Source organism: Tachypleus tridentatus, chromosome 6 (assembly GCF_004210375.1).
Source record: "Tachypleus tridentatus isolate NWPU-2018 chromosome 6, ASM421037v1, whole genome shotgun sequence".
Classification (NCBI taxonomy): Eukaryota; Metazoa; Arthropoda; class Merostomata; order Xiphosura; family Limulidae; genus Tachypleus; species Tachypleus tridentatus.
The window spans coordinates 90808778-90836718 of NC_134830.1; the positions used below are offsets into that span (position 1 = coordinate 90808778).

General features: G+C 34.6%; 1 protein-coding gene across 5 annotated transcripts in view; it reads left to right on the forward strand.

Moving 5' to 3' along the window:
- The window catches only part of LOC143253025 (ankyrin repeat and BTB/POZ domain-containing protein 2-like), a 112262-nt gene that overhangs the window by 16529 nt on the left and 67792 nt on the right, over window positions 1-27941 (forward strand). The window contains exon 1 of one of the 5 annotated variants that reach the window (XM_076506106.1): window positions 13008-13152. The exons of 3 other annotated variants lie outside the window; for them this stretch is intronic. The gene's annotated coding sequence lies outside the window, so the exon portion shown is untranslated. Of the gene's footprint in view, window positions 1-13007; window positions 13153-18061; window positions 18676-27941 lie in introns of those variants that run through there. One more of the 5 variants, XM_076506107.1, reaches the window with a different exon arrangement.

Consider the following 27941-nt stretch of genomic DNA (forward strand, 5'->3'; position numbering starts at 1 on the left):
TCTGAGTTGAAAAGTTTTTGATCTATCAAATCCCAGATCTACTCATCTTGGGTGAGATCGGGGCTCTGAGAAGGCCACTGTATGATTTAAATGAGTCCAGCAGCTTCTTTCTTAGCTAAGGGTTTTTTGCATAGGTTGAATGAGTATTTGGGATCATTATCTTCTTGATAGTAGAGTCCTTTACCAATAATATTCAAATCACTGGGTATACCATGACAGAGCATTATCTGATGGCACTTGCACTGGTCCATTATTTCATCTATTTTGCAATTATCTTCTGTTGCCTCAGGAGAAAAACACCTCCAAGCCTCATGCTTACATTTTGAACCAGATATTTCAAACTTGGATTCATTTGTTCATAATACCCTTTTACGGTCATCAGTAGTCCAGTTTTGTACTTTTTACCAACTTTCAGTCATTTGGAGATCGAAATGAAGGTTTTCTTTTAACTGCTACACAACCAAATGTTCCATTCTCGTTGAGTCTTCTTGATACTGTAGATCTGGACACTTTTCTGTTACTTAGTACATATTGTTTATCTCATGCTTGAAATCAGTGTCAGTCTTCCTTCTGTCCTGAAGGCTACATAAACGAAGATACTTAACATCAGTATCATTGAGTTTAGGTGTTCTGTCCCTTTCTTTCTTATTTTCAAATTTAACAATATCGGTCTCACGATCTAGGGTGTACTTGACAGTGTTTGGGTTGCATTTCAAGTCTGCGGGATTTGTCGAAGAGTTTAACCAGCATCACGTAAAGCTTTTATGTGATCTCTCTACTGACAATTCTTTTGGGACGAAGCATGGCAACAAATATATAAGTAATGTCCGAAAATTTAGTACAGAAAGTGCATCATAATTTCTGTCTTTGTAGAAGGCGTTAATGAATAAAATATGTAGTAGGAAGTGTATAAAAATGTTCAGACAAATAAAAGAAACTAACCCAACTACATTTTTTCAGATCGTTAATAAAATAAACCCTTATGAAGAAAAATGTGTCTGAGGAGCACATTAGGCATATAATGCTTTATGCGTTTAAAAAAAATCTCGAAGGTGATTTCAGGAGTTCATATCAGGTGACTACAGCTTAAGTGATGCGCCATGGTCAGGGCGTCCTGTTGAGTTTAATGATGACTTGCTGGTAGCTGCACTTGATGAAGATTGTGCTGTAACAGTTGAAGAACTGGCACAGAAGCTTAATTCAACCCATTCAACAGTTCACTGTCATCTGCAACAGCTTGGAAAGGTGTCAAACTTGGAAAATGTGTCCCCCATAATTTGACAGAAACCAACTTTAGAGCAAGAGCGGACATTTGCACGTTTCTGCACTCTCGTGAACGTAACTCACCTTTTTGGACAGGTTAGTGACTGGAGATGAAAAATGGATATATTATACAAATGTTAAGCACTGCAGACAATGATTTAACGCAGGTAAACTAGTTAAAGCATAGCCCAAAATGGACTTCCACCCTAGAAAAATCTTGTTAAGTGTTTGGTGGGATATTGTTGGTATGATCCACTTCGAGCTTCTGCCACTCGATGTAGCGATTACATCAGACTTCTATTGTCAACAATTAGAGCGCTTGAATGTTGCACTGAAAGAAAAGAGGCCTGCTTTGGTTAGTCGTAAAGGTGTTGGGTTACACCAAGATAATGTACGACCTCATACGGCAAGAATCACATCTGTAAAGATTGAAGAGCTAGATTGGGAGAAACTTTTACATTCTCCTTATTCTCCAGACCTTTCCCCATCTGATTATCATCTGTTCCGAATTTGCAGAACTATCTTGATGGAAAAGAGCTTGGAATACATGAAGATGTCAAAGCTACCCTCTCTACATTTTTTTCCCTTCAAACCCCAATAAATTTACAGAAGTGGCATTCAGAAGCTTGTGAATTGTTGGCAGGAAGTAATTAATAATAGTGGAACGTACATTATTGATTAAATAACATTTAAAAACATTTGAAATATTTTCTGTTTTTCTGAACCTAAAATCGGACATTACTTAAGGGATGACTTTATATAGTGTTACATACTGTTTTTATCAAGGTTTATTTGTGGAGTGCTATTAAATTGATTTCTTATAGTCTATGCTAGTACCATATACTATTCCTAGGTAGCTTCTTTCTATATAGTTAAGACGCTGCATATTTGTGTCGGGATTTTGTTTGCAACTAATAGTGGATGATCTAGGGTTAATGAAAATGCTTGTCGAAACAACTAGGTTTAGGAGGCAAACTGAAACTTTTATTGCTTTTTATTTTTACAGTAATGTCCAGATTTCATCACATCTTTGCTGCACTTTGTGTTGTGTGTATGAAAGAATTTTGACATTCAGATTTCTTTCTTTATGTTCTTTTGATTTAAATGATAAAATGCACATAAATGTTCAGTATAATTTATGCTAATGTATGCGTTTGAAAGGAGTCTGGAACATTTTATGACATGGAAGTTTTTGCTATGAAAAACACTTTCGTTATGGGATCCAAGTCATTGTCGCATCGTTACGAAAGGTTTTGTTACTAGATTCAGCACTATCACGCGTATATTATATTTGCAAATGTTCAAGGTTAAAGGTGTTTTGAATTCAAATCAAAATGTTTAATTGCATGGTGTGTCTGAAATACTGTTATACACTTATTCTCAGGAAATTCACGAGGACAATAAACAGTATAGTGTCAAAAATACAATCCACACTGCAATGACCCCAAAAATGTTTGTACAATTTACGATCTGTTGTACTTTATTATACTCACCAATGAATTTCATATTTTAAAAAAGTATGTGCCAGAAAATTAGTGCTCGTAGCAAAAGCTGTAATGTGACAAAAATGATACAACAAGAATGCATTCATCACAAGTTGTCCTGGTAGGAATGTGGCGATAACAAAATGTTTGGATCCATTGAAAGGAAGGTTCAGACAAAGTGTAGTGAATGTATTAACGAAACATGGCGATTTACTTCATCTATAGATCAAACAGAGAATAATTGCATGACGAGTATGGTTACTTATATTTATGCTCCTAGTGGCACAGTAGTATGTCTGCGGACTCGCACCGCTAGAAACCAGGTTTCAATACGTGATGGTCAGAGCACAGATAGTCCATTGGGTAACTTTGCGCTTAACTGCAAAAACATCAAAACAAAAATATATTCATATTTTTTGCGTAAAATTTAGTTTTAATTTTCAGTGCGTTTGCGGAGAAATTGCTAACAAGTGTGATGTTGTTATTAATCCTACTTCTTATTACTTGAATTCTATAGTATCAAAGTTCGTATACATTTCCAGATTTTCGGTTGTCTGTAGAAGCTCAGTACTGACCGCTTTGAACTTGTGTCTTAGAAGTTTTGCATATTTTTAGATGCCTCCAATTTAGAGTAAGTGTTCACATTAGCCTCTACTGATAAAAAAAAAAAGGCCCCTATGTGAGAATATGGTGGAGTCGTTAACCCGTAACTTGCATCTGATTAGTTCAACTAAGAACGATGGCATTTTATTTATCTTTACTATGTTTAGTTCAGATACATGTTGGTGTTTTTACAGTATGGTTCAGTGTAACCTGATGTTTGTAATTGTGTAGATATGTCCAATGTCAGTTTGTTCCGGCAAATTAATTGTAGAGTTTATATGCAACCACTTCGTAGAAACATGCTGGTCACATAACACTATATCTAAATCTATGACAAAATTGTTTTTTGTTTAGAGCATAATTCTAACTGAAATGAGTTTTGTTTTCTACCTCCACGCAACATGAACATCCACTGTATCCAGCTACTTTATGGTCTCGAGTCTTTGCCTTCCCCAGTAATTCACCTTTCACTAAAATATTTTTGAATTTCTCGTTATTGTAGATATAACTTATGCGCACTAACTCTAAACAAAAACGGGGTACGCGAGTGTGTTTTTTTTTTATAGCAAAGCCACATCAGGCTATCTGCTGTGTCCTCCGATGGGAATGGAACCTCTGATCTTAGCGTTGTAAATTTGAAGATCTGCCAGTCTCATTGAGGGGACAAATACGACAGAGTAGGTGAGAAAGAACACTTCGGTGCTATAATCGCGATTTGATTGTATGGTTGAGTGAGTACTCATTTGCCTCCTACCTTTACTGTCATTTTCATTTTCTTTTTTATTCTGTTTTACAGTAAGAGCGACTCTCAACTTGAATACATCCATGTTAGCTGTAGAATAGCGTTTTCAGAAGGAGGCTGGTTGTCTTCTGAATCTAACAAAGTTTACTCGATATTGTCTTATTGGCCAAGAGGGACCAGGATAACCTCTGTTATTTGTTAACCTTGTTGGACTCGATGATAATGGCTACACAAGGAAACTACTGATGAGTCAACAGAACCAAGTGATTATGACCCTGAGCTTTTGATGGCACAACTATGGTGCGGTGTCAACTTAACTGATCCTTTCCTTTAGAAGGAGGAAGGACAACTTGAATTGAATGTTGGTGCGCCTACTACTGCTATATTTTTTTATTATAAAATATTTGTGGACAGATATCACCATACCATGCCCATCATAGCTTTCGCTAATGGCAAGTATTTTTCAATACCAGACCACCTCGGGATGGCTGGGATACAACAAACATACCATGTTGTGTTTCAGTCTGTGTGATAAATTCTGGTATTAAGCGAAAACACGTCGTCAGTGATGAACATGGTGTGTCTGAAATACTGTTATACACTTCTTCTCAGGAAAATCACCAGGTCAATAAACAGTGTAGTGTCAAAAATACAATAGAAACTGCAATCTGATCTTTGTTATATTTATACTGGTAGAAATCGGGCTTCGATATTCGTGGTGGGCAGAGCACAGATAGCTCTTTGTGAACGTTGTGCTTAATAAATAACTCTATTATATGCTGATAATGTAGGTAAGCAACTAGTAAAGTTGTAGTATTCTAATTAGTGAATAAAGGGCACAAAAGTAGTTAGAATCCACAAATAATTAGAAGAAACAATATTTTGACAGCAAGAATGGATTTAAAAGTGTGTGTTTATTTGTATGTGAAAAAAAAGAAACGAAACAAGAGGTACAACAAATACACAACTGTTGTACACAGATCAAATGAAAATAATTATAATTGTAAAGGAAAATTGAAGTTAAGATGAATAAAAAATGAGCTTACAGTTGAAGGAAGTAATGTAAGTTGAAGAAAACTGATATTATGATCAGTTGTATACTAAACACAAGATGATATTCCTGGTTCTGACTTATCACTAAGAATAAGCAAAGAGCTATCCATAAGAGCTGTTGTACTCAGCAGTCAAGATATCTTCCTATCTACAATTGTACAAAAAAAAAGTACTTGGAAAGGTGTAGATTGTCTTATTATATACAGACCTAGAGGTTTAATAACCTAAACGACAGCTAGAATTGGTACCTACCGTAAAGGCTACAACCATAATGTTTCTTTTCACACGTCGGTAACCGACTTTTTAGTTTCCTTGACTCGAATAAATTAAAAGAAAATTAAGACTTTTGTTCATATTCAATTTTAATAAATCTGGAAGGTAGAATCATGATGGAAATATACTACGAAAGGAACTCTGAGCACTAGCTTGTGAAGTTGCTAGTCATGATAACACTATGATTGATGTAAGGGGTGAACATGAAATTTCTTCCTCAGAAGTACAACCATGGCTGATAGTTGTATGTGACATACACACAAGATAGGCACGATGTTGAATAGCAGCCTAACTAATGATTGTTTTCAATTTCCAATGGCACCATAATTATTTTGACATGCATTAGTTGTTTGTTTTTTAATGTAATAAACGTGGTTACTGACAAGTTTGCACTAACTAATGGCTGACTCCTTTTCTTACTTTTTATGTGCTTCCTAACATTATTATTATTATAACCAGAGGGATAAAAACTGCCATTACGCAAATGTGTATCCTGAAATAATATTATCAAATCAAAAACACTTTAGGTGAGAAAAAAGGTGCGGTCAAAAAAGGATTGAGCTTGCGATATATGTAAGCTAAGCCGCGTTTTTTGTTGAATTTGATGCAAAATGGTGGATAAAATAAAATACGTGATCAAACTAGCTAGTGAATGAATATTTACTGTAAATTCTTATCAATGGTATAAGAGTAACTACCAGTTTGGCCACCAATTCGTATTTCTTTCCTTTAAGTCACACACTGAATCTTTTTTTTGACTGCTAAATCATGGACGGCTAGCGCAGATAGCCCTCGTGTAGCTTTGCGTGAAATTCAAACCAAACACACAATGTTTCCTACTGGTTGTTTGGCCACACGACACACTGAGGTGTGTCTTGATATACATTAAACCTGTATGAAGATCTGAACCTTGACAGATTACCAAACTCCACATTTCCTTCCATCTTATGGTATAGAAAGCTATGATTTTAGATGTCAATACAGAACAGCCTGTAATGCTTGCTTTACACCAGAATACTGAATTCATCCAACCAGTTTAGTCTTTCAAAGGTAAATAATATTCAGCAACTACAATGGTGACCCTGAATTTCTGTGCATTAAGATATGTTGTTTATTAGTCGTGAGACATGTAATGAACTTGTGCTCACTTATGTGATTGGGCCACAAAGTCTTATACGAAGAGAGAAGTACATTTCACAGATGAGTATTCAGTCTACCACCAATTGGCTGAATCCTCGCAAAACTGTTTGTCATGCGCTGTTTGTGCCACGATGCTAAATCCTATTTGTCGAATTACCTAACCACGGAGCTTTAAAAATCACAATCAGAAAAACTCCAGATGGACCTTTTGACTTTATAGAATCATACACTAGCATGATATTAACAATTTCAAACTGTTAAATAGATAAAAGTCCGAGCCCTGATCATTTGTAAAGAGGCACTTTTGTGATAATAGGATTAAGGAAAGCTATTCATGGATACAGTAGAACGCTAACTCACTTGGAGAATCTTAACTAAAGCTCACTAGAACATGTGATTTACGTAGAATAGCTCTGATTTCAAGTACAAATTTTTAACGCAGTTTAATCTCTTGACCAAACTGAGATCTAATTACGACCGCGGCTATTGATGATTCCCTTTTGTATTTTTTTCATATTATAATTTTTAGTTGTTGCTATTTTCTAGGTTCAGTTAATCACATTAGCTATTAAACTAATTGATATTAACCAGTGAGTTACTCAGGGTTATCCGAAGGACAAAATTGTGATATTTGTAACATCAACCCTATCATTTATGTCTTTTAAATTAACTAAAAAATTATTGATGTTTGTAGATTTTAGGTGTTTGTAAAAATTAACAATTGACCGTTTCAAATAAAGTACTTAAAAATCTTAGTATATTCATGGTTGTTGCTAGTTTTAGACTGATTCCATAGGCCTGCGATAGTTTTATTGTTGCGATGTGACAGTCTTATCAATCGTTCTAGAACTCATGTGAAACACACCTTTAGTATATAAACGGTTAACATGCAGCATGACGTGTCACTTCTGGATAGTATTTATGCGTGTGTGTATTTTTACATTAGTTTTTATTTTCAGTACTGTGGCAACAAAAGGTTATGTGAATGACCCAAACATGTTCTGTTATATTTATGCTAAATTTGCTGTATAGAAATAAAGGCAAAACATTAAGAATTTGTTAAAAACACGTATTTTAGAATAAAACTTTGAGACCAAAGAAATCATGAGTTCCGTACAAAATTTGTCTATTTTTTGTTGAAGGAATGAGACAGTGGACTAAAGATAAGAAAAAGTCTTTGCGTTTTGGAATTCCATTGGTTTGGTGTGAGCCTAAAAACCAAGGAGATGACTGCTATTTTTTGTTCATGTTATGTGTAAGGCTACAAAAATCGAAATAAAAAGGGAATTTCTTATCAGAACCTTCAATCTGCCATATGACTTGTTGCTCATGCACCTGATGTATCTGTACTTACTCCATTGAAGACTTTTGATACAGTTTCATCTAATTCTGAATCTGATGTCAATAGAATTGATGATAGGGAATGTTTTCAATCTGAATCGTTTGGTAAACCATAACTTTACATGTAAGGTGAATTTAATTATTTGGTGAGAGATTTGGGCCTTCCAAAGGATTCTTCAGATATTTTGGGGCCCAGACTTCAGATTAAAAAAAACCTATATTCTCCAGGAACATTATTTTACTGATAAAGAAATCTTGAGTTTATACCATGCTACACCTAAGAAAGTTCACTGGTTTATTGCTGAATTAATACCAATGCTAGGAATTGCAGTCTATGAAAGAAGTGAGTGTCGATTGTTCATTATGTCCTCGAAAAGAAGTGTAAAAGGTGTTCTTCTTTACAATGATAATATATACACACCTGTTTCTGGTTCTTATTCGGTTCTCTTGAAGGAATCGTACGAAAATATTTAACTTCTTTATTAATAAGGTTAAGTAAAACAAACATGGTTGGCTACTTTGTGGAGATTTAGAAGTCCTTTGTACGTTGTTGGGCAAACAATCTGGTTATACAAAGTTTTAATGTTTTTGTGTGAATAGGACAGAAGTGCATGAAATCATCACTGGATAAAGAAGCCACGCAAAATCAGTCTGATACCAGGATTGAAAAACATTTAACGTGAAAGTTTGGTTAATAAAATCTTATTACACCCACTTTACATCAAACTGGGCTTGATGAAGCAGTTTGTAAAAACTTTAAGACAAAGATCGCGACTGCTTCAAGTATCAAGGTGGGCAATTACCAGCTTCTTCAGAAGCGAAACTTAAAGAAGGGATTTTTGTTGGGCCTCAGATTAGGAAATGTGGATGAATAGTTCAAAAGGACAGTGAGGATGTTGAAAAATAAGCTTGGTTTCCTCTAAAGGTGTTATTGATTGATTTTTAGAAAACAACAAAGACCTAAATAACTAAAACATTGTTGATAACATGCTCGATAAATTCGAAGAGTTTGGTTGTAATATGAGTTTGAAAGTTCATTTCCTCTACTCGCATGTTGACTATCTCCCTTAAAATATCCTTGCAGTTAGCAAAGAATAAGGGAGAAAGGTATTATCAACATTTCAGGGAAGATGGAATATCAGAATGATGGCTAATTACTGCTGGTCATTGAAATAAGACCTTCCAGATGCAATACATAAAAAAAAGACCATAACGCATAGTTTTGAGACCAAAATTCGTAGATTTCATAAAAAAATCAGGATAACTGAGAATGTATATTCGTTTAACATCAGTGTTCTTCAATTTTCTTCATTTTATATTTTTGTTAACAAACACAACAGTAAAAATGTTCATTGTTGTGAACGAAATAATAATTTAAGCTGACTAAGAGTTGTTTTTTTCTTCCCGATTTGGAAAACAAACAACAAAAAAAAACCCTATATGTGATAGAAAAAATGACTATTTTCGAAATCTGCATATCTGAGTTATGGAAAATCCTTTATTAAAACCAAACAACTTTTTTAATGTGTTTAAATTCGTAGGCTTCTGTTATTTATGCCTATTAGTACGTTGTGGTTTAGTGATTAAGAGTTAATATTTTCTAATCTTTGACCCTACATTCATGTTAACCTTTATTATATACCAGATCCAGCTGTGTCTTGGATTGTGAAAATTGTGGCTCGGTTGTTTTACATTAAAGGGTGAAGAATAATAATTGAAATTAATAAGGAAAAATGACAAACGTTACATTGAGATGGCGATTTTCTGTCGCTATGTACTTAGCAAAATTAAATGCCATAGAAATGAACGGAAGAAAATTTGTATTACCATCGCCCCTTCCCCCCAAATCTTCACTTTCGAAAGGGTATGAGCTAGTCCTACAGATACTACAGATACCTTTTCGGGATCCACGTGCTTAGTGACTTGGAATTGTAACAACATTTCAATTTTTTTTTTTTCTGGATGCGAGTTTACTAAAACGTCATCACCTATACCAAGTAGATAAAACCTTAAAGTATAGTTCGTGTGAATTATTGTTTTAAAAAGTTGTTATTTAGAGGGAGCAATTGTTACTTCAGTGATTTAGTTGGTTGTAGACACTTTGGATTTATTTTATTTTCTTAGATATAAAATGTTAGCTATTCAAGTAATTAGTTTGTTTTTTTCTATAGTACCTCGTGTGGGGGCAGTCCTACTACTCGGTAGCACTGAACTTCCAGGCGTCGCGCCGAGGTGACCCGTAGTCCTTTACTATCCTCTTTCCCATGCTTGTTACTATGACAACTGAAGATGTATGATCTAGTAGGGCTTCCACTTTTTATGGCAGTACGCCATGCCACCTGCAGGGGGCGTTAGCTGAAGTTAATGAAGGTAGCATCCTTTATTACTGCCAGGCTACCAGCAGACAAGTAGTTCTCTCTCACATACAAGACTTGCTATCTAACTTTATCTATGTCTTTCACTATTGCCTCAGGAGAAACAATACTTGTAGAATTTACAAGTCTGGGTTGAATAAAACCACAGGGGTTTTCGCTGTACTTTAGATTCAGTACCTGTAATACGGTTTTTTAATTTCGGATGAGCTTGAACTTTTTGTTTTATGTATACTGTACAGTGTCCATTCTGAGGGTGAATTTTAAAATGGCTTTTTATGGGATTAGAATCTTAAACTCAATTAAATTCTTTACCGATGTACATATGATTGAATTTTAAGTGAAATGGCGATTGTATTTCTAACATTGGTGTAGATATTTATCATATAGAGAATTATTACACTTTCAAAGAGTATCATAAAGCACAAACACCTTACTCCAAAAATGTTGTATATTTAAAAGAACAGAGATTTTTTATTTCCACCTGTCTTGCATACAAGGCATAGTTATAATTAAATTATCCATTTTATTTTTCATTAAATATTATTGACTATAATAATTGTTTTAACTGCTATTATGTATATGAAAATATTTTACATTGTTAGCTTCGTGTGTGTGTGCTTCAGAACTAACCTAAACTAGCCAAACGTACAAAGTAATGAGTGATATTACGAATAAAATGTTAGCGATGAAGGTGTTCTACTGACCGGTTAATGCAATTTAATAATCATTGGAGGTTTAAATTTTCATGTGTTTATTTATAACATTAAATATTTCTAGCTTTCTACTATACAGTCTGTTCCTTATTAATGTATGCGTTATTTTTAGGTTAATTTAGCTTTTATTTATTTAGATTTTTATCAAGATTCTTAGTTATAAAATTCACATGAAAGTCTTTTCATATACGGAATTCTACTTGCAGGACAGTCTGCGTTGTTCAAACTGGATCTTTTCCGTTACATATCGGAACTTTGATGGGTGTGTGTGTTTTGTGTTTTTCTTATAGCAAAGCCACAAAGGGCTATCAGCTCAGCCCACCGAGGGTAATCGAACCCCTGATTTTAGCGTTGTAAATCCGGAGACATACCCCTGTACAAGCGGGGGGCACTTTGATGGGAACTATATAGAACATAAACAGCCATCTAAGGCTAATTTGATATAACAGAATATTTGGTTCTCTAAATAATAACAGCTCTTTAATTTGAAATTTCGTTTAGAATATAACGTATTATATAAGTTACTCCAGCTATATTCCAAAATATTTTAGATTTAAATTAGATCAAAGACGTGTTTGACTTCTGTCTAATGTTGTACTTTGTTCTCTTTAGTCATTGGTGAGATTTGTAAAATACACCCGCGATATAGTCATGAATAATTAGGATCAACTTGGAGTGTTTCAGTGCAAGTATTTTCAGTTGGGTAACAATCCGTTGAAAGGTCGTTCCCAATACGTATGTGGTAGAAATAACGTATGTTTTCATTAACAGCACTAGCATGACTAAACAGGTGCTCTTCTTTTTTGCCACATTTTAATAACTTATAAAATCCTATTAAAGTAATTATACAAAACATGTTGTATGACGTTAAAAGAACCTTTTCATTCCTGAATGTTTGTACTACGACGTTCCTCTCATCCGCATGAGTAACCGTAATATAACTAACGACGTAACATCAGTGATACTTTCTACATGCATATGGCTATGACGCTGCGCGGCGTAACAGTTGTATTTAAATAAACTTGTGTTAACGCCATGGAAGAAATTCGAAAATTAACTAGGAAAGAAGTGGTAACTGCTGTACTACTAACTGCTAAGGAGAGGGCTGTTTTGTGGAATAATAATTAATTACTTTTATCTGAAGGTACTTATGGCACTTAGTTTGCTTAGTATACTGAAACGATAATAAAAACTTTATATTAAAATACAGACTATTCACTGATGTCGCCCTAATATCGCCGTATTCAAGAACAATCACAACTGTCGTCCACCTATTGATGAAACAGCTGAGAAAAACTTCTAACGAAGGCAGATACTAAAATCGCAAAACCATATTTCCAACGTGGACCAAGCCGTGTAATTTGTTTCTTTGGGGGCTTCTTATTATCAAAAGTACAAGCTAAGTTCAAAACTTTGCAGGATCTTTCTCGAAGATTACACAGATATGTAACTGCGACATAGCGGCTTAGAAAACCTCTCTGAATTTTTGTGTTTCAGTTATACATTTTTAGTTCATAACTGCGTCATATATTGACTGATTTGAGATCTAATTGCAGTTTTGGATTTCGGAGGTCAAATCATTTCGACTCATGTGTTTGACCATGCCGGAGTTCTCATAGATTAATTTGCTCTAATCTTACCTAAAATAAGTTCAAATTAGGGGTAGGCTGGTAGAGATCCTGATGACTAGTAAAACTGAATCGGGTATACTCGCGCCCCACTCTTGGTATTTATTTCTATCGCAGTTTAATCCCGCCTAAAAGAATTTCAGGTGCCGCTGCTATTGAAGATTCCCTTTTGTTTTTATTAGTGTACACACACACAAATAAATATATATGTTTCGAAGGACTTAATAGAGTAATTCCAGAAGAGTTGTTTATATTATGATATTCTTATTAGTATCAAAGCATTCAGAAACTTTGGTGAAATTGCTTTCGTTGTGTGGTGCTTCAGTTAACATGAAAAACCAGTCTTGTGGTGCTGGAAGTTTGGAATAGATCGTCTCCACTATTCGTAAGGCGTGCCGTTGAAACATTCTCAAGTTATCTTCTTCTGTGAAAACCTCGGGTTATTCATTTTCTGTGAAAGCAGCCTTGCGTGTTGCTGTCTCGACAAATCATGTCAAGAAGGAGAATTTACGATACCACCGGCCGAGGATCCAAAGGGTAGGATACCCATATTTTAGGGGTTAATTGCTATGTAATGTAGGGGCTAATTAGGGAGCGGGAGTTCAGGTTAGAGTTAAAAAACAACAACAACATACCTTGCAGGTTTATATATATATATATAACATACACGCATACATATATTTGTATTTTTTGTATAATGACAAGAAATATTCACACTGAATAAACCAAATATATGAAAAATGAGATATACTCTGAAAATAAGGTTCCCTAGTATTGGAGCTAACTGAATATAAACCAAATATATGAAAAATGAGATATGCTCTGAAAATAGTAGGTTCCAAATAGAAAAATGAGATATGCTCTGAAAATAAGGTTCCCTAGTATTGGAGCTAACTGAATATAAACCGAGATATTTGAGAGCTGAAAATGTAAACCAGTCTTTGAAAATGTTTTTATGATTAAACCTTTTGTTTTAGTAACATTAATGATAACAGAAATAAGAATGTGTTTTTTAACGAAATAAAATGATAAAATCATTAGGAGTAGATTACAAAAAACGAGATGAAATAATACAAAATTTAATGAACTGATTTTGAAGAATAGTACTTTCTTCTAAACAACTTCTGTCTCACTCTATAGTGATTTGTAAGAACGTGTTTCTGGTTAAGGTGCCACATATACTCGGTTTATTGTATTGTTTTAGAACTGTTGAATCCTGTAGTCCTGACATGAAGTTTGTCAGTTGATTAAAATACTTTGCAAACAGTACAATTCTATATAAATATTTGGAAGTGATCTCACGAGTGTGTACGCGCGCACAAATATATATTACGATTAAGCAAGTTACCTCTTCTTAGATATATTTATATATGCACGACTTTAGTGTGTAAGTTTTGGCCACCTAATGTTGAAAGGGCAAAAGCATTGTGTAAACCTAAGAAACGGAAAAATAATTACAGTTCTTGAAGTTGTATTTTTAAAATACAAAGCTCTTTTTTTCCATAGTAATTTTTAATTTGTCAAATTGATATAGTAGTATTTTGGACCAATCTGAAAAATTAATCAACATCTCATTTTTATAACTTTGGAAGCTAACGTCTTTGGTGGTTTTTATTTTATTTTTAAATATTCATAAAGCTACACAATAGGCTATTTGTGCTTTGCCCATCACACGGGTATCGAAATCTTATTTCTAGCGTTATACATCTGCGGCTATATCGCTATGCCACTGAGTGGCGCCTTTTGATGGTAAATTCGAGTACTTAATATGATTGAAGAAGCTTCAACAATGAAAATGCTGAAAAAATTAAAACTGTTTTGTTGTTGTCAGTGATTTTTAAACCAAATATGCTCACAATATATTTTATTCTTTCATCCGTCTGGATCAAGGTTATTTGTTTTTTAAAAGTGTTGTAAAGGCATAAAAGCTAAGGACAGGTCGATTAACATTGGCCCGGCATAACCATGTGGTTAATGCACTCGTCTCGTAATCTGAGGGTCGCGGGTTTGACTCCCAGTCACACTAAACATGTTCGCCCTTTTAGCTGTGGGGTGTAATAGTCAATCACACTATGCGTTAGTAAAAGAGTAGCTCAAGAGTTAGGGGTGGGTGGTGATGACTAGTAGTCTTACACTGCTAAATTAGGGACGGCTAGCGCGGATAGCCCTCTTGTAGCTTTGCACGAAAATACAAAACAAATCATTAAGTTCAAATATAATATTAAAACTTTTATTATAAACAAAAATACTGCAAACAAATATAAATTGTTGCTTTACAAATTTACAGTAGACTTTTCTGACAGCCACTTATATTTCCAAATGTTCACCAAAAATGTATATTCACAGTAATCTAGAACATTCTGTAAAGAAACTCGTTTCAGTTTAGTGAAATTACATTTTGCTGTTAGTAAATAAAACAGTGCTACAACTAAAATTTTCACTAAATATATTGTAAGAAATAAAATCTAATACAACATGAATATTAAAACAGCTTCTAGAATAGCTGAAAGAAAGTTGTTAGCTAAATTTCGTTCATCCAACTATTTTAACTTTCATTTCGTATTCGAAGTATTTATACAGAATTCTAAGGTTTTCTCTAACTACGATAGGAACTAGTGAAACACGGTTCTCGAACAGTGAAAAAAAGCTTCAATAAATTATATTGGATACTGACCTTAAATCTTTATCGAAGAGCAAGATTTTCACCGTAAACTTCAATCGTGAACTTTTTCTAAATCACTTATAGATTTTCCTAATTGTAAATCATTTCCATAAAATAATTGGTTATTGGAGGACCTTAAAGAAGGAAAAAGTAAAACCAGTGACGTATTAGTGTGTTTTTATCAAATCAGGTTTAATTAATGACGATTGAACGAATGGAAAATCTATACAAATAAAGTATCATTCACCTGTCGTTTCTTTCTCCTTTCCCTCCCATTTTCATACTCCGTTTTTTATCGTTCTTCACAGATGATAAGGTTTGAAGAATTGCAAGTTCGTCATGTCAGTTCTTCGAACCTTATCATCTGTGAAGAACGATAAAAAACGGAGTACGTCAAGAGGGTCAGTTCTAGTCTCCAGAGCTGCTATCAGCTGAATATTCGGCAAACCATCAATTTCAAAAGAAACCTTACATTCTTCAAAACCTAATGATGTCCTTTAGGTACGAGGAATACTGTTGCAACTATATAAAAAAAAAACCAACAACAAATAATAATGACCAGTTATTATGTGTTTAGTTTTTATAAAACTATGACAAATGGTTTAAGTACTACGTTTAATGACTACGTTTAAGTACAATTTCGCGTTTGTGGGAAGTGTGAGCCTCAGATGTTAGTTTTAAGTGAAGTGGTATGTTTCCGTACACAAGTTTCCTTAGTGAAACATCTTGTTCTATTTGAATCTATGTGACATTGAAATATTTGTAAAAGAGCTTAATCTGAAAGAAACAAAATGATCTGAGAATTTAAAGTAATACTGAAGTTTAAACAGGAACGAGGTTTCGAAATAAATAAAAGTAGAAAGTGTGGTACGGGATAACCAAGTTTCTTTGGTTATTGAATTTGCCTCAAATTACTCGATAGCTATCTGCGCTAGATGTTCCTAATTTAGAAGTGATAGACTAAAAGGAAGACAGAGCCAACAACACCCATTATCAACTCTTGGGCTACTCGTTACTAATGAAAATTATAATTGACCTTTACATTATAACGCTTCCTACGATTGAAACGGTGTTTGGTGACCAAATTGAAACCCGTAACCTGGAGATTACGAATCGAACTCCCTAATCACCTGGCCATGCTAAGATTTTAATGTTCGATACATGAAGCTGATTGATATACTTAATTTTTAATAAAGGTCTTTAGTTTTAGTATGCATACATAGAGATGGAAAAGTATATAGAAAATACGTAATAAACCACATGTTTTGAAGAATTTGTTTGCTTGCAATTAAGAACAAAGCTACACAATGTACTCTGCCACTACGAATATCGAAACCCGGTTTCAGACGCACTGCTGTGCCACTGGAGAACTATTTCGAAGAAAGCGGTTCAATACACACACAAACACATGCATAATATATTGTAATTTACTCTTCGAAAGTAAATCGATAAAAAATTAAATTAAATGGAATTGATTTTTAGTATCATTTCAAGTAATTACAATAATATAATAATTCCGTTTAATTTTAACAGTTTGATGACTCGGTGTTTCTCCTACTACTACTTATTTTTTTCTAACTCTGTAAACAGTTCTTTGAAAGCCATCGTATGTTTAAATTAAAGTTCCATCTATGAAACACCCACAGAACTTGAACAGTTGAATAAACAAGTCTGTTGTGATTATAAAACCTGAAATCGACGACTTTCTGAGGGCTTTTAGCCTTCCTGGTACCCCTTTGGTAGGGGCTGCGCCATAAAAATAAGGAGCTCCACCGAACCACCTCGAGTCTTCGTTTGTTTTGTTTGTTTTTTGAATTTCGCACAAAGCTACTCGAGGGCTATCTGTGCTAGCCGTCCCTAATTTAGCAGTGTAAGACTAGAGGGAAGGCAGCTAGTCATCACCACCCACCGCCAACTCTTGGGCTACTCTTTTACTAACGAATAGTGGGATTGATCGTAACATTATAACGCCCCCACGGCTGAAAGGGCGGCTGAAAGGGCGAGCATGTTTGGTGGGATCGGAATTCGAACCCGCAACCCTCAGATTACGAGTCGAACGCCTTAACCCATCTGGCCATGCGGGACCCCTCGAGTCTTCTCTGCCAAGTTTGTGCATTGAAATTTTAGGAGTATTTATCTAGCTTTGTCTGTGTTTAAAATGAGTTTGTATATTAAAGTGACCTCTTTAGGAGAGGAATTATTTGTTATATTGAAAAGTTTACATTTGTCCATTAAAATGCATTAAATCTGTTGACTTAAAACATGTAATTTAGATTGCGTTTGTAACACGAATATAATTTTATCGAAAAGTTACACTTCATTTAATATGAAATTATTTCGTAATACTTACATTGATTTATAAGATATTTAACGAAAGTTTCTTAACAATATGTGACACTGTCTTTTAGTTTTTAAAAGAATAAGCACGAAACATCTATATGTATTTTATAGTTAAATCAAATGCTAATTGGTGCAATTTCGTGAAACTTCAAGTTTTATTTGCTATTGTTATTAGTCTGTCTAATACTATAAACATTTTAGAGATGAACATTAATATTTCTAGTGACACCACTTTAGTAATTATAAAACTTTTAATATTTTAACAATAGTAACGTGATTTTATGTTAACTATTCATTTGTATGAGAATTGCTAGTGGTTATGAGGATAAATAATCAACAAAATCAGTTCATATCAGAAACGATAATCTGAATTTTATATGGATCTCCGTATTAATTAACGTTACATAAACTAGCATACGCTAACCGATGCGGTGTTCAGAGGCTTCAATGTTGAGGCTCTTCCATTACTTCCGGTTACTTTGATAGCTAAGTAGTAGTCCGTAACTGAGAAGAAAAGTTAGAACTCAAGTACCTGAACATGTATGCGATGTTTGGTCCATCTAAGGGGATCAAAAATACAAAACATTGTGCCAGATCCTGGTTCAGCGACTCTGAAAACAGAGTCTTAGACTCGTATCGTATCTGGGTGATATTTCAGGTCCGTTTTAACCTCCTTGGTAGGGGATATACACCATCTAGATAAAGATATTACTAATCCTCTTTGATTTCGACTGTCGAATTTTGCCGTGCTAACTCCAAAACTATGCAAGGGGTTAGCTGGACAAAGGTACAGAAATACATACAATACTAGATATGGCATCCATGAAATTCCAAAGGTGGTCAGGAGTACAAAATCTGATGTACGGTTTGAGTTCAGCCACACTGAAAATTTACTCTCAGATTACTATAATAACTGGACGACTTTCCAAGGGTGTTTTATTCTTCCTGGTACACCTTTGGTAGAGGTTACGCCATAAAGATAAGGAGCCCGCCGAATCATCCCGAGTTTTCTCTACCAAGTTTGTGCCTGCTAACTGCAAAATTTTGGGTGGAGTTGGGTGAGTGTACAGTATATGTATACACATATATTTAATATGTTACAAGCTTAATTAATATGGTTTTCTTAATGCTGCGTGCCCGAGGCCAAAGTGAACTTGGATTTTGAAAGCATTGTACACACATCTGATTTGGAATGTAGCGAGGATTTATTTTATCTTAACGCCTATCTTTTAAGAAATAATGTTTAATGACTATTGACCTACTGCACGATAAACTAATTGATTAATCCTGCAGAGCACCAAATTTGTTTCCTACACTTCAAGTATCCATCAGTTATTTTTTAAAGTGCTATCCGCACACCCTTGCAAAAGAACAGACAAATACTGTGATAATTATCATTACTAAATTCACTGGTCAGGCTGCAAAAATAACTTAACATTTTGTTTGCTGAGCTTGACGATGTGTGCATAGCTGAGTTCTCAGGCTAGAGCCGATGTACCAATACATTTAGAACTAGCTAAGTTCTCAGGTCTGGACCGCTGTAGCAATGCATTTAGAAAGAATGTCTTCAAAGCAGAGAACGCCAAGTGCAAATAAACAGTACAGTGTTTACAAGTAGCTGCTGTCTCCATGTAAATAGTATATAGATAACACCTCTGTTGTTTATGCTATTAACTAGTATATGGCGTAACATCTAGTTTAAAAAGTAGGATTATATATTTTTAGTGTATTTTGCTTACTTTTGAAAGGAATTCCTTTTAGTAGGAATTATTTGGTGTTTACAGTTACCATAAAAATAGTTACTGAAAGAAATAATTAAAAAAACAAATTACTTAAGTGATTTGTTCCAACTTCTCTGTGTTAAAACGCTATATAAATATTGGTAAAACGTTCTCGAAGAACAATAATTACGTCGGTAAATGACTTCTGTAAACAACATGCTAGTGTTTAATACGGAATACAAAAAAAATGAAGATACCCGTTACTGTACAAATAAGTTTGTATTGTATAAAACTTGTTTTATAACCTGACGAAGACTGCACTTTGCATGGAGCATCCTGTCTGCTTAGGTACGCGTACAAATATTTAATAGAATTACGATATATTTTGGCGAATTTAAATATTTTAGGGAAATTAAAATTTTGAAACGGGTCATCACTTCTTTAAAGGTTTGACTCGATGTTTCTCCTACTATTACTTAATTTTTTTCTAACTCTGTAAACAGTTCTTTGAAAGCCATCGTATGTTTAAATTAAAGTTCCATCTACGAAACACCCACATAACTTGAACAGTTAAATATATAAGTTTGTTATGATTATAAAACTTGAAATTAAACAATTTACCCTAACTCTCGTGATTATTTCAGAAACCCTTGCTATTAAAATAAATATGTAATAGGTCGATATAAAGAAAGGAGTGGTGGAGAGCGTAAGTCTAAACTATTTTTGCAATCGAACCGTATGACGGTTTGTTGTTGAATTTTTCCTGAACTGCATTCTGTCCAAATGTGCTTTTCTTTGTACTGGCGACGACTTGATTCGCTGAGATATAGCATTTTTAAAATTCATCATCTTCCAAGTTCTGGCTAGGTGGTTAGCACGTTCGATTCGTAATCTGACAGTTGCGGGTTCGAATCTTCGTTACACCAAAACATGCTCGCCCTATCAGTCATGGGGGCGTTATAATGTTACGGTCAATCCCATTATTCGTTTGTCAAATAGTACCCCAAGAGTTGGCGGTGAGTGACGATGATTCGCCTTCCCTCTAGTTTAATATTGGTTAAATTAGGGACAGCTAGCGTAAATAGTCCTCTTGTGGCTTTGCGCGAAATTTAAACAAACAAACAAACTTCCAAGTTCTCTTGTTTTAAAATTTATCTTTAACAGTAATGTCATCCCCCAGTGGCTCGGCGATAGGTCATTGAGCTTATAACGCAAAAAATCAGGTTTCGATAACCGCAGTGGGTAAAGCACAGAGAGCCCATTGTATATCTATGACAACGTAAATTACCTATAATGGGACAATTTTCGTCACTTTGAAAATTTCTTAATAGGTTTATTTTTTGTATTTAACTGTGATTAAACATCATCTGTAAAGTAACCTATTAAAACTTGACGTGAACACTTATGTCAGAAATCCACCAAAGAAGACCACTACTTTAATCAACGCTCGTGTGATTAGCCTGTTGGACTGTGAGTCAGAAGGCTCGGGGTTCGCGTTGTTTTTCCATGAACTGATTCTGATTACAGGAAGCAGGCAGTGAATACTGTTCTGTTTCCTAGTTATATATCTCTAGACCAGTGGCTTCCAGTTTGTTTGTTGTCGTCAGACCGTATAATAACCGTGTAATTTCACAAAACAAACTAAACGTGCAAAGATCACTGAGTTATTAATATTTTACCATAGACTTGCCTTTTTACGTTTTAACGCAATATTTGTGTCTGTTTTCGTTTTTCATGTTGTGCTTGATATTTTTAAACTTTAACCTCTTTTCTGGTTCCGTATTCATCCTGCTGTCTTCTGTATTCACCGTGGGGAGTTGAGCCTCTGAGTTGTAGGTCTGTAGACTTAACATCAAAGGACTCTGTAATTTGACTACAGGTACATAATAGCAAGCTGCATAAGAAGAGAAAAACAAGCAAACTTGCTTCGTCTACAATTTCTTCGTAATGCCCAGTTCTGTGAATCTAAAACTATTTCTTTTAAACTAAGATCTTAATGTTTCGTCGTAAAAAATCTCTAACGCAATTTTTTACACCTTTCCAGTTAATTTATACATATTTTTCACACTTATATAGCAGAATTCTTAGTCTCAAACGATATGTTTATTCTGGGGTCTACAAATGCTTCTTTGTAGTTATGAAAATTTTCCTCTCTAAAATGTAAGAGAAGTTAGTTTTTAAACAAAAAATCGTTACAAATGATCTGAAAAAATTCACATATGAGTAACAAAAACAGTGTGGTATATAGTTTTTAGCTGTAAACAAAATAATGCATGTTGAGAAAAATTAATATGTTGATCTCAACGAAATAATCGAGTGTTTTAACTAAACAAAGCGGTTAAACTTTCAAGTAAAACAATTTGTATTCTTGAGATAGAAACAACGTAAGTACGTATAAATGAACTAGGATACACCAGAGGGATTGAAATGTCACGTTTAAAATATTTTTGTGAGATGTATGAACCCCACCAGTCCTGCATACATATATTTTTGTAAGCTATGTTTCAGTATTTGAACTTAGATGTTGACGTTATGATTTAGAAATTTTGTGTAGAAGTGAAGAAAGTGTACGATATGCATCCGAGAATCAATGAAGCAGTTAATGAGCGAGTAATCATTTCAGTGCCAGTGAAACATTAAGAGTTATTGCGCCCGTAATTCTGTAGGAGTTAAGAGTGCGGGGCGGTATGGACTTTTGCAAATAATTGTTGTTGTTTTGAATTAAGCACAAAGCTACACAATGGGCTATCTGGGGTCTGCCCACCACGGGTATCGAAACCCGGTTTTCAGCGTTGTAAATCCGCAAATATACCGCTGAGCCACTGGGGGGCCTTTTGCAAATATGTTATTAAAATAAATTTTCTATACAAAAGGGGGGGGGGTGGCAGATTAATTTTTATCTGTAACCGGTGGCGTAGGGGCGAGGTAAGCTCACTAGTACGTTAATCGTTATAGATAAGACGATAGTTCTTCATAAAACCTATAACACGGCAGGATCGTAATTTTCCTCAAAAAAGGTTTCATAAACCAAAAGACCGTGGATTTTTGATAAAGGTGAAATATAACATATATGAATGGATATTATAATATTGGAATTATATTAATATAATAATCTATAATTAGAATTAATAAAACTGTAATGTTATGATATTTTAGTTTTAGGAGAAACTTAATACAATAATATGTAGTGAGTTTTGGAAGAAGAGTAATATTATAACGTAGTAATTTCCAGGAGAAGCATAACACTACAATGTGTAGTGGGTCTTAGCGATGCTATAACGTCTCCTGAAGAAAATTGTAAGTTAGTGAGTGATCAAGCTATGAGCTAGAGTGATTTAGATGATAATACATATGAAAACTTTACTTGGTTACCATTAAGTTATTTTGTTCATTTTAAGACAACCAAACTTGCTTTACCGAGAGACGAGGGGAGGATAAATGTCTAAAGAACCACATCATCTCTGTGTTTAAATACCGTGTAAGAAGTATTTACACATTTAATAAACTAAAGTTATTTTCCATGTTGCGTGTTGATTGAAAAAAAAAAAGTTGAAATTAGGCTCATAAGTTGTCTTTCCATCTTTCAACGGCCGCTTTTCCTTTTCAACTACTAATTGTTATTGGAGCACTAAACAAACCAAAACTCTCCCTTTTACTCTAGGATTCTCTCAAAATGACAAATTAATAGCTGGAAGTTCTTTTGACATTTTTACGACCTAAGTACAACTTTGGTACTTGTCGTCTCAGGAGCCTCGTCAGTGATTCTTACAGAAAAAAATTCGACCGTTGAATATGTTGTTTATTATTAGTCTTATTTTATTTTAGTACATTGATGGCAGTACCTAAATATTAAAAATTACTCTTATCTCATGCAAACTGAAAGTTGTTTAAAAGTTCAAAATATCTTTCGAAAGTTGACTGGTAAATTTTGGTCACTGGTTTAATGAACACACAATCTTCGAAGCTTAAAAAATCCGAAGAGTGTAACTGTTGGCTACCTGTATCAGAAGATAATCGGTGAAAAAAACTTCCCATTTTTGTCACGTAATTTGTTTTACTGCATTAAGTGTACTGTGTTTCAGGGCAGATCAGTTGATCGTTTCAGATCTTAGCAGATGTATGTAAATCAACTTATATGCAATTTTGATAACAGAAGTAGTATATTGATCTCGACTGTGGTTTTAGTAATCACATTAGTCTTTCTGAGATTAAGAATAACTCAGATTATTCTTTTCTTTGCCTGTAGCCATTCTCATCTAATCGCAGGGAGATTTGGGACTGTTGGAAAGAGTTCGTTATAATGGGAGCCTTTGCAGTACTTAGATGGTAATTACTACGCATGCTGCCATCTTGCCCAACTGCCCTGCTGAGATTGCTACCTTTAGGATGTCCTTAATTACCCCGTTCAGTATATTTTTTCTTTCTTTCGGCCTGGGCCTGTTTGTATTTTCCCAGCGGCCTCAGGAGATCAGACTTAAAGCCGAGTAATGGGGTAGCATCTTTTTACTTTACTATCGTCATCATGGAGTAGATATGGCTCAGGCGATTTTGTATTGTTAAGTAATCTGGTTATGTTATTAACATAATGTGGTCGATATAAAGTTACAGTTTAAATTGGGGGTTTCATGTTTTTTGATTTGTACACCTAAGGTTGTCGACACCGTGTTGATGAACTGAAGTGAAAGCCTAGGAAATTGTTTACCCTACAGAACGTTCTTTACCGAAATAGCGAATACCGTGACAAGTGTTTAGTTTTCTGAAGCTTTACTAGTTACGCAAATGGAGTGGTTACCATCAGAAGGCCACTCCTGATTGTGTTAAATCGCAAACAGGAAAATGTGTTTATGTTTAAAAGCTTTGTAGATTCAATCGTTCATTTTAAACTATACAAGATGTGATATGTTTACGTTCTGCGAACTGCTATAGGAATTCGTTACTGTGATTTTTAACAAACACTGTGTAGTTTCATATTACCTATTAAACCAGAGATAAAGGTTGGCATACACTGTGTAACCTGTTAAAACCAGACACTAGGGCTGGTATACACTGTGTGAACTAAGGTTGGTATACATGGTGCGAAGCTCTATTTAACCTCTTCAAACCAGGCATTACGGTTGACATGCACTGTGTGTAGTTATACAACCTGCTAAAATAAGTCGCTAAGGTTGCCAGATTGTATTTAGCTTTACGTATTCTGTTTAAACCTATTATCGAGGTTAACAGACACTGTGTAGAGTCTTTTGTAACTTGCTAAAACCAGTCACTGATATATGCAAAGTAAATATTAGTCTAATGAGTGTTATGGATAATAACTGGGTATGTGTACAGAAATTAAGTACCATTTTACTTGGAGATAAGTGTTGTTTGTAACAACTGTGTGAATTCCTATATTCAGAAACTGTCAGTTATTGTAGGTCATGGAGACTATGGTGATGTTAGTAATCAATAAATTATTCGGTGTAGTGTTCAGGTACTGACGGGTATGGTAATATATTGAACAAAAGTGCAAATATTATGAAATGCTCTATTTTGCTTCAAACAAATAATAGGAGAAACCTGATTTTGTTCAATACAAAAACTTAGCGCAAGTTGTAATAAATTGAGACTAAATAGATCCGCAGACTGAAAACTACGAGTTACGGTCAGGACCAAGCGAGAAACAGGTGGGTGAATGTTAATACCTGCTACTGTTACCTTTAGGTTGTTATATGCATTATTAGCGTCTGGTTTTTGGTTGGCTTGTAGGTATAACTGTTTGATCTTTACACGATAACTGGGTTTTGGTTGGTCTGTAGGTATAAGTTTTTCATCTTTACAGGATAATTTATGCTTTTTGATCTTGCTTCTCGGTTTTAAACAGAGAGAGAGAATGGATGTCGAAGGAAATTCCCGCAAAAACAGTGCCTCAGAAATCGTATGCTTGACTTGATCAGGACTGTCATCAACCAGTGTTGTTTATATTCACAAGATTGGCTACAATACACTGTTTGTATACATTACTGCTGGCTGTCTAGGGCTCCGTTGTTATTGGTAAAACAAGACTCAGTTGTCAAGGCCACACAAAAATTATGATAAAATAACGAATGAGAACACATTTGTAGAATTAGTGATGTCGAGAAAACCCACTTGTAGAGAAATATATATGCAAAAACGGCTCGTCTGGGTTGAGAAAATATTTTACATAGAAGAGTGAACAACGTTTCGACCTTCTTCGGTCATCGTCAGGTACACAAAGAAAGAGGTAACTGACCGGAAGCTGACCACATGTTTGAAAGAGGTTGTGTAACTGAGTGTCGGAATGTAGACGGCGGTGTTAGATGTTTGAATATATAATTTTATTTATTTTATTATATTAATATAGGTATAAAGGCGTTACTTTATATTGGTTTATTTTCGGTTTAAGTTGTTGTATAAGTAAGGCTTCTTTAATTTTGTGTTTGTTTATGTTTGTTTCTTTATTTAGTATTTGAGTGTTTTCTATGTTGTGTTTATTTGACTTGCAGTGTTCGAAAACGTGTGAAGGTGACTTTTTATGTTCTTTGAATCTGGTTTCCATTTTTCTACTTGTTTCTCCAATATAGAAGTCGTGGCAGTTATCACATTGTATTTTATAAATAATGTTGGTGTGATGTTTGTCAGTGTAGTTTTTACATAGTATAGACCTTAGTTTTGTGCCTGGTTTTTGAATAAATTTGGTATTAACTGGAATGTCATATTTTGTTACTAGTTTTTGCCAAATTCCTGCTGATGTCAGGAATATAGGGTATACAGCAGTATATGGTTTCGTGATTTTTTTTTTACCCAAAATAAACCAATATAGAGGAACGCCTTTATACCTATATTAATATAATAAAATAAATAAAATTATATATTCAAACATCTAACACCGCCCTCTACATTCCGCATCTCAGTTACACAACCCCTTTCAAACATGTGGTCGGCTTCCGGTCAGTTACCTCTTTCTTTGTGAACCTGACGATGACCGAAGAAGGTCGAAACGTTGTTCGCTCTTCTATGTAAAATATTTTCTCAACCCAAACACGCCGATTTTGCATATACATTTGTAGAATGACTGTTTAATGCTTTCTCCGCTGTGAGCACAAATACGTTCCTGTTTAAAGGAATAGCATGCGTGTTTTGGACTTTTGTAACAACATAAAGAAAGGGTGTTCCCCTCTACATTTATCAAAGTGTGTCAATTTCAAGTTTCAGGTAACTAATTAAATGTTAAAACACGTGTATATTTTTGTTTCCTATTGTTCGTCTAAAAATAAACTCGAATGAATTAAACGTATGGAGGACTATCATCGCCTGATAGTAACCTTCATTGGTCAAAGTAAAGTAACATTGGGCAGAGTTTTGTGCTCCGTAATCAGCCTGTTTTTGAATATTCTCTGCTAGTGTGATTCCAGTTCCTTTCCCTTCACGTTTGTCCTTCGCTGGTACAGTGGTAAGTCTACAGATTTACAACGGTAAAATCAGGGGTTCGATTCCCCTCGGTGGACACAGCAGATAGCATGATGTAGCTTTGCTGTAAGAAACACACACACCCTTCACATTTAATAAATATCAGATTCGCTGGTACAGGTTCATTATTTTGAACGAGCAGAAAATCGCCCACAAATTAATAATCTAGATGTGGAGTATTCCTTACACTTGAAAACAGCTCGTTTCCAACATCAAATACATACGGTTGCAAGACGTTTCTTGTAGTTTTTAAGTCAAAACTGTGTTAACGGTGTTTCAAAATGAGAAACTTCAGATTTATGGTGTTAAAAAGTTGAACATCCTGAGTAATAATATGGTAATATGGTAATATTATTGTACAGTTGCATCAAGCAATATTTGTTATCACTTTTGCGAAAAACCGAACGTCTGGACATTTATATACAGGATGTCTTTATGAAAATACTCTCTGGGTGCATTATAAGGGTGAAAGTAGAATGATTGGAATCTCGTTGTTTCATCTGGCAAGAGCCAAAAATTGGAGATGAGTGGTGTGGACTAGCGGCCTTCTTTCAAATCACCACCAGAACTTATAATGAAAAACTGGGCTTCGATACCTTTTATGGGCAGAGCACAAATAGACCCATGGTGTTGCATTGTACTTAAGAACAAAACAAACAAGCCCTCTAGTCTGCCGCTTCAAAATTAGGCGAAATCCAACAGACAAAAAAAAAAAAACAAACTTGTCGTACATTTTATTATGACATCTTAGGCAATTATAAAGTCTTGTTTTTGCATAAAATTCTGTAACATAGAGCAATGGTACATAAAAAATATATAAACGTCTGTAACTTATGGTACATAAAATGTGCATATGTTTTTTGTTAAACGTTTTGTCGGTTGTGTTCAGACATGAAAGTGAAATATTGTTAGATGAAAATGAGTGACATTTAAGAAGCGGTATTATGGAACTTTATTTTAATTATAGAGTCAAAGCTTGTTACAAGCTTAAGGTTAAACGTGTGTTGAATATTTTTTCAAAGTTCGGGATCACTGCTAAGATCTAATTACTTTCCACAAAAAGGGCAGGTGATTGATTTCACTTATTAGAAAGGCTCTTGAAGTAAAATTGTGAATTCTCTTACCAATGTTTTTAA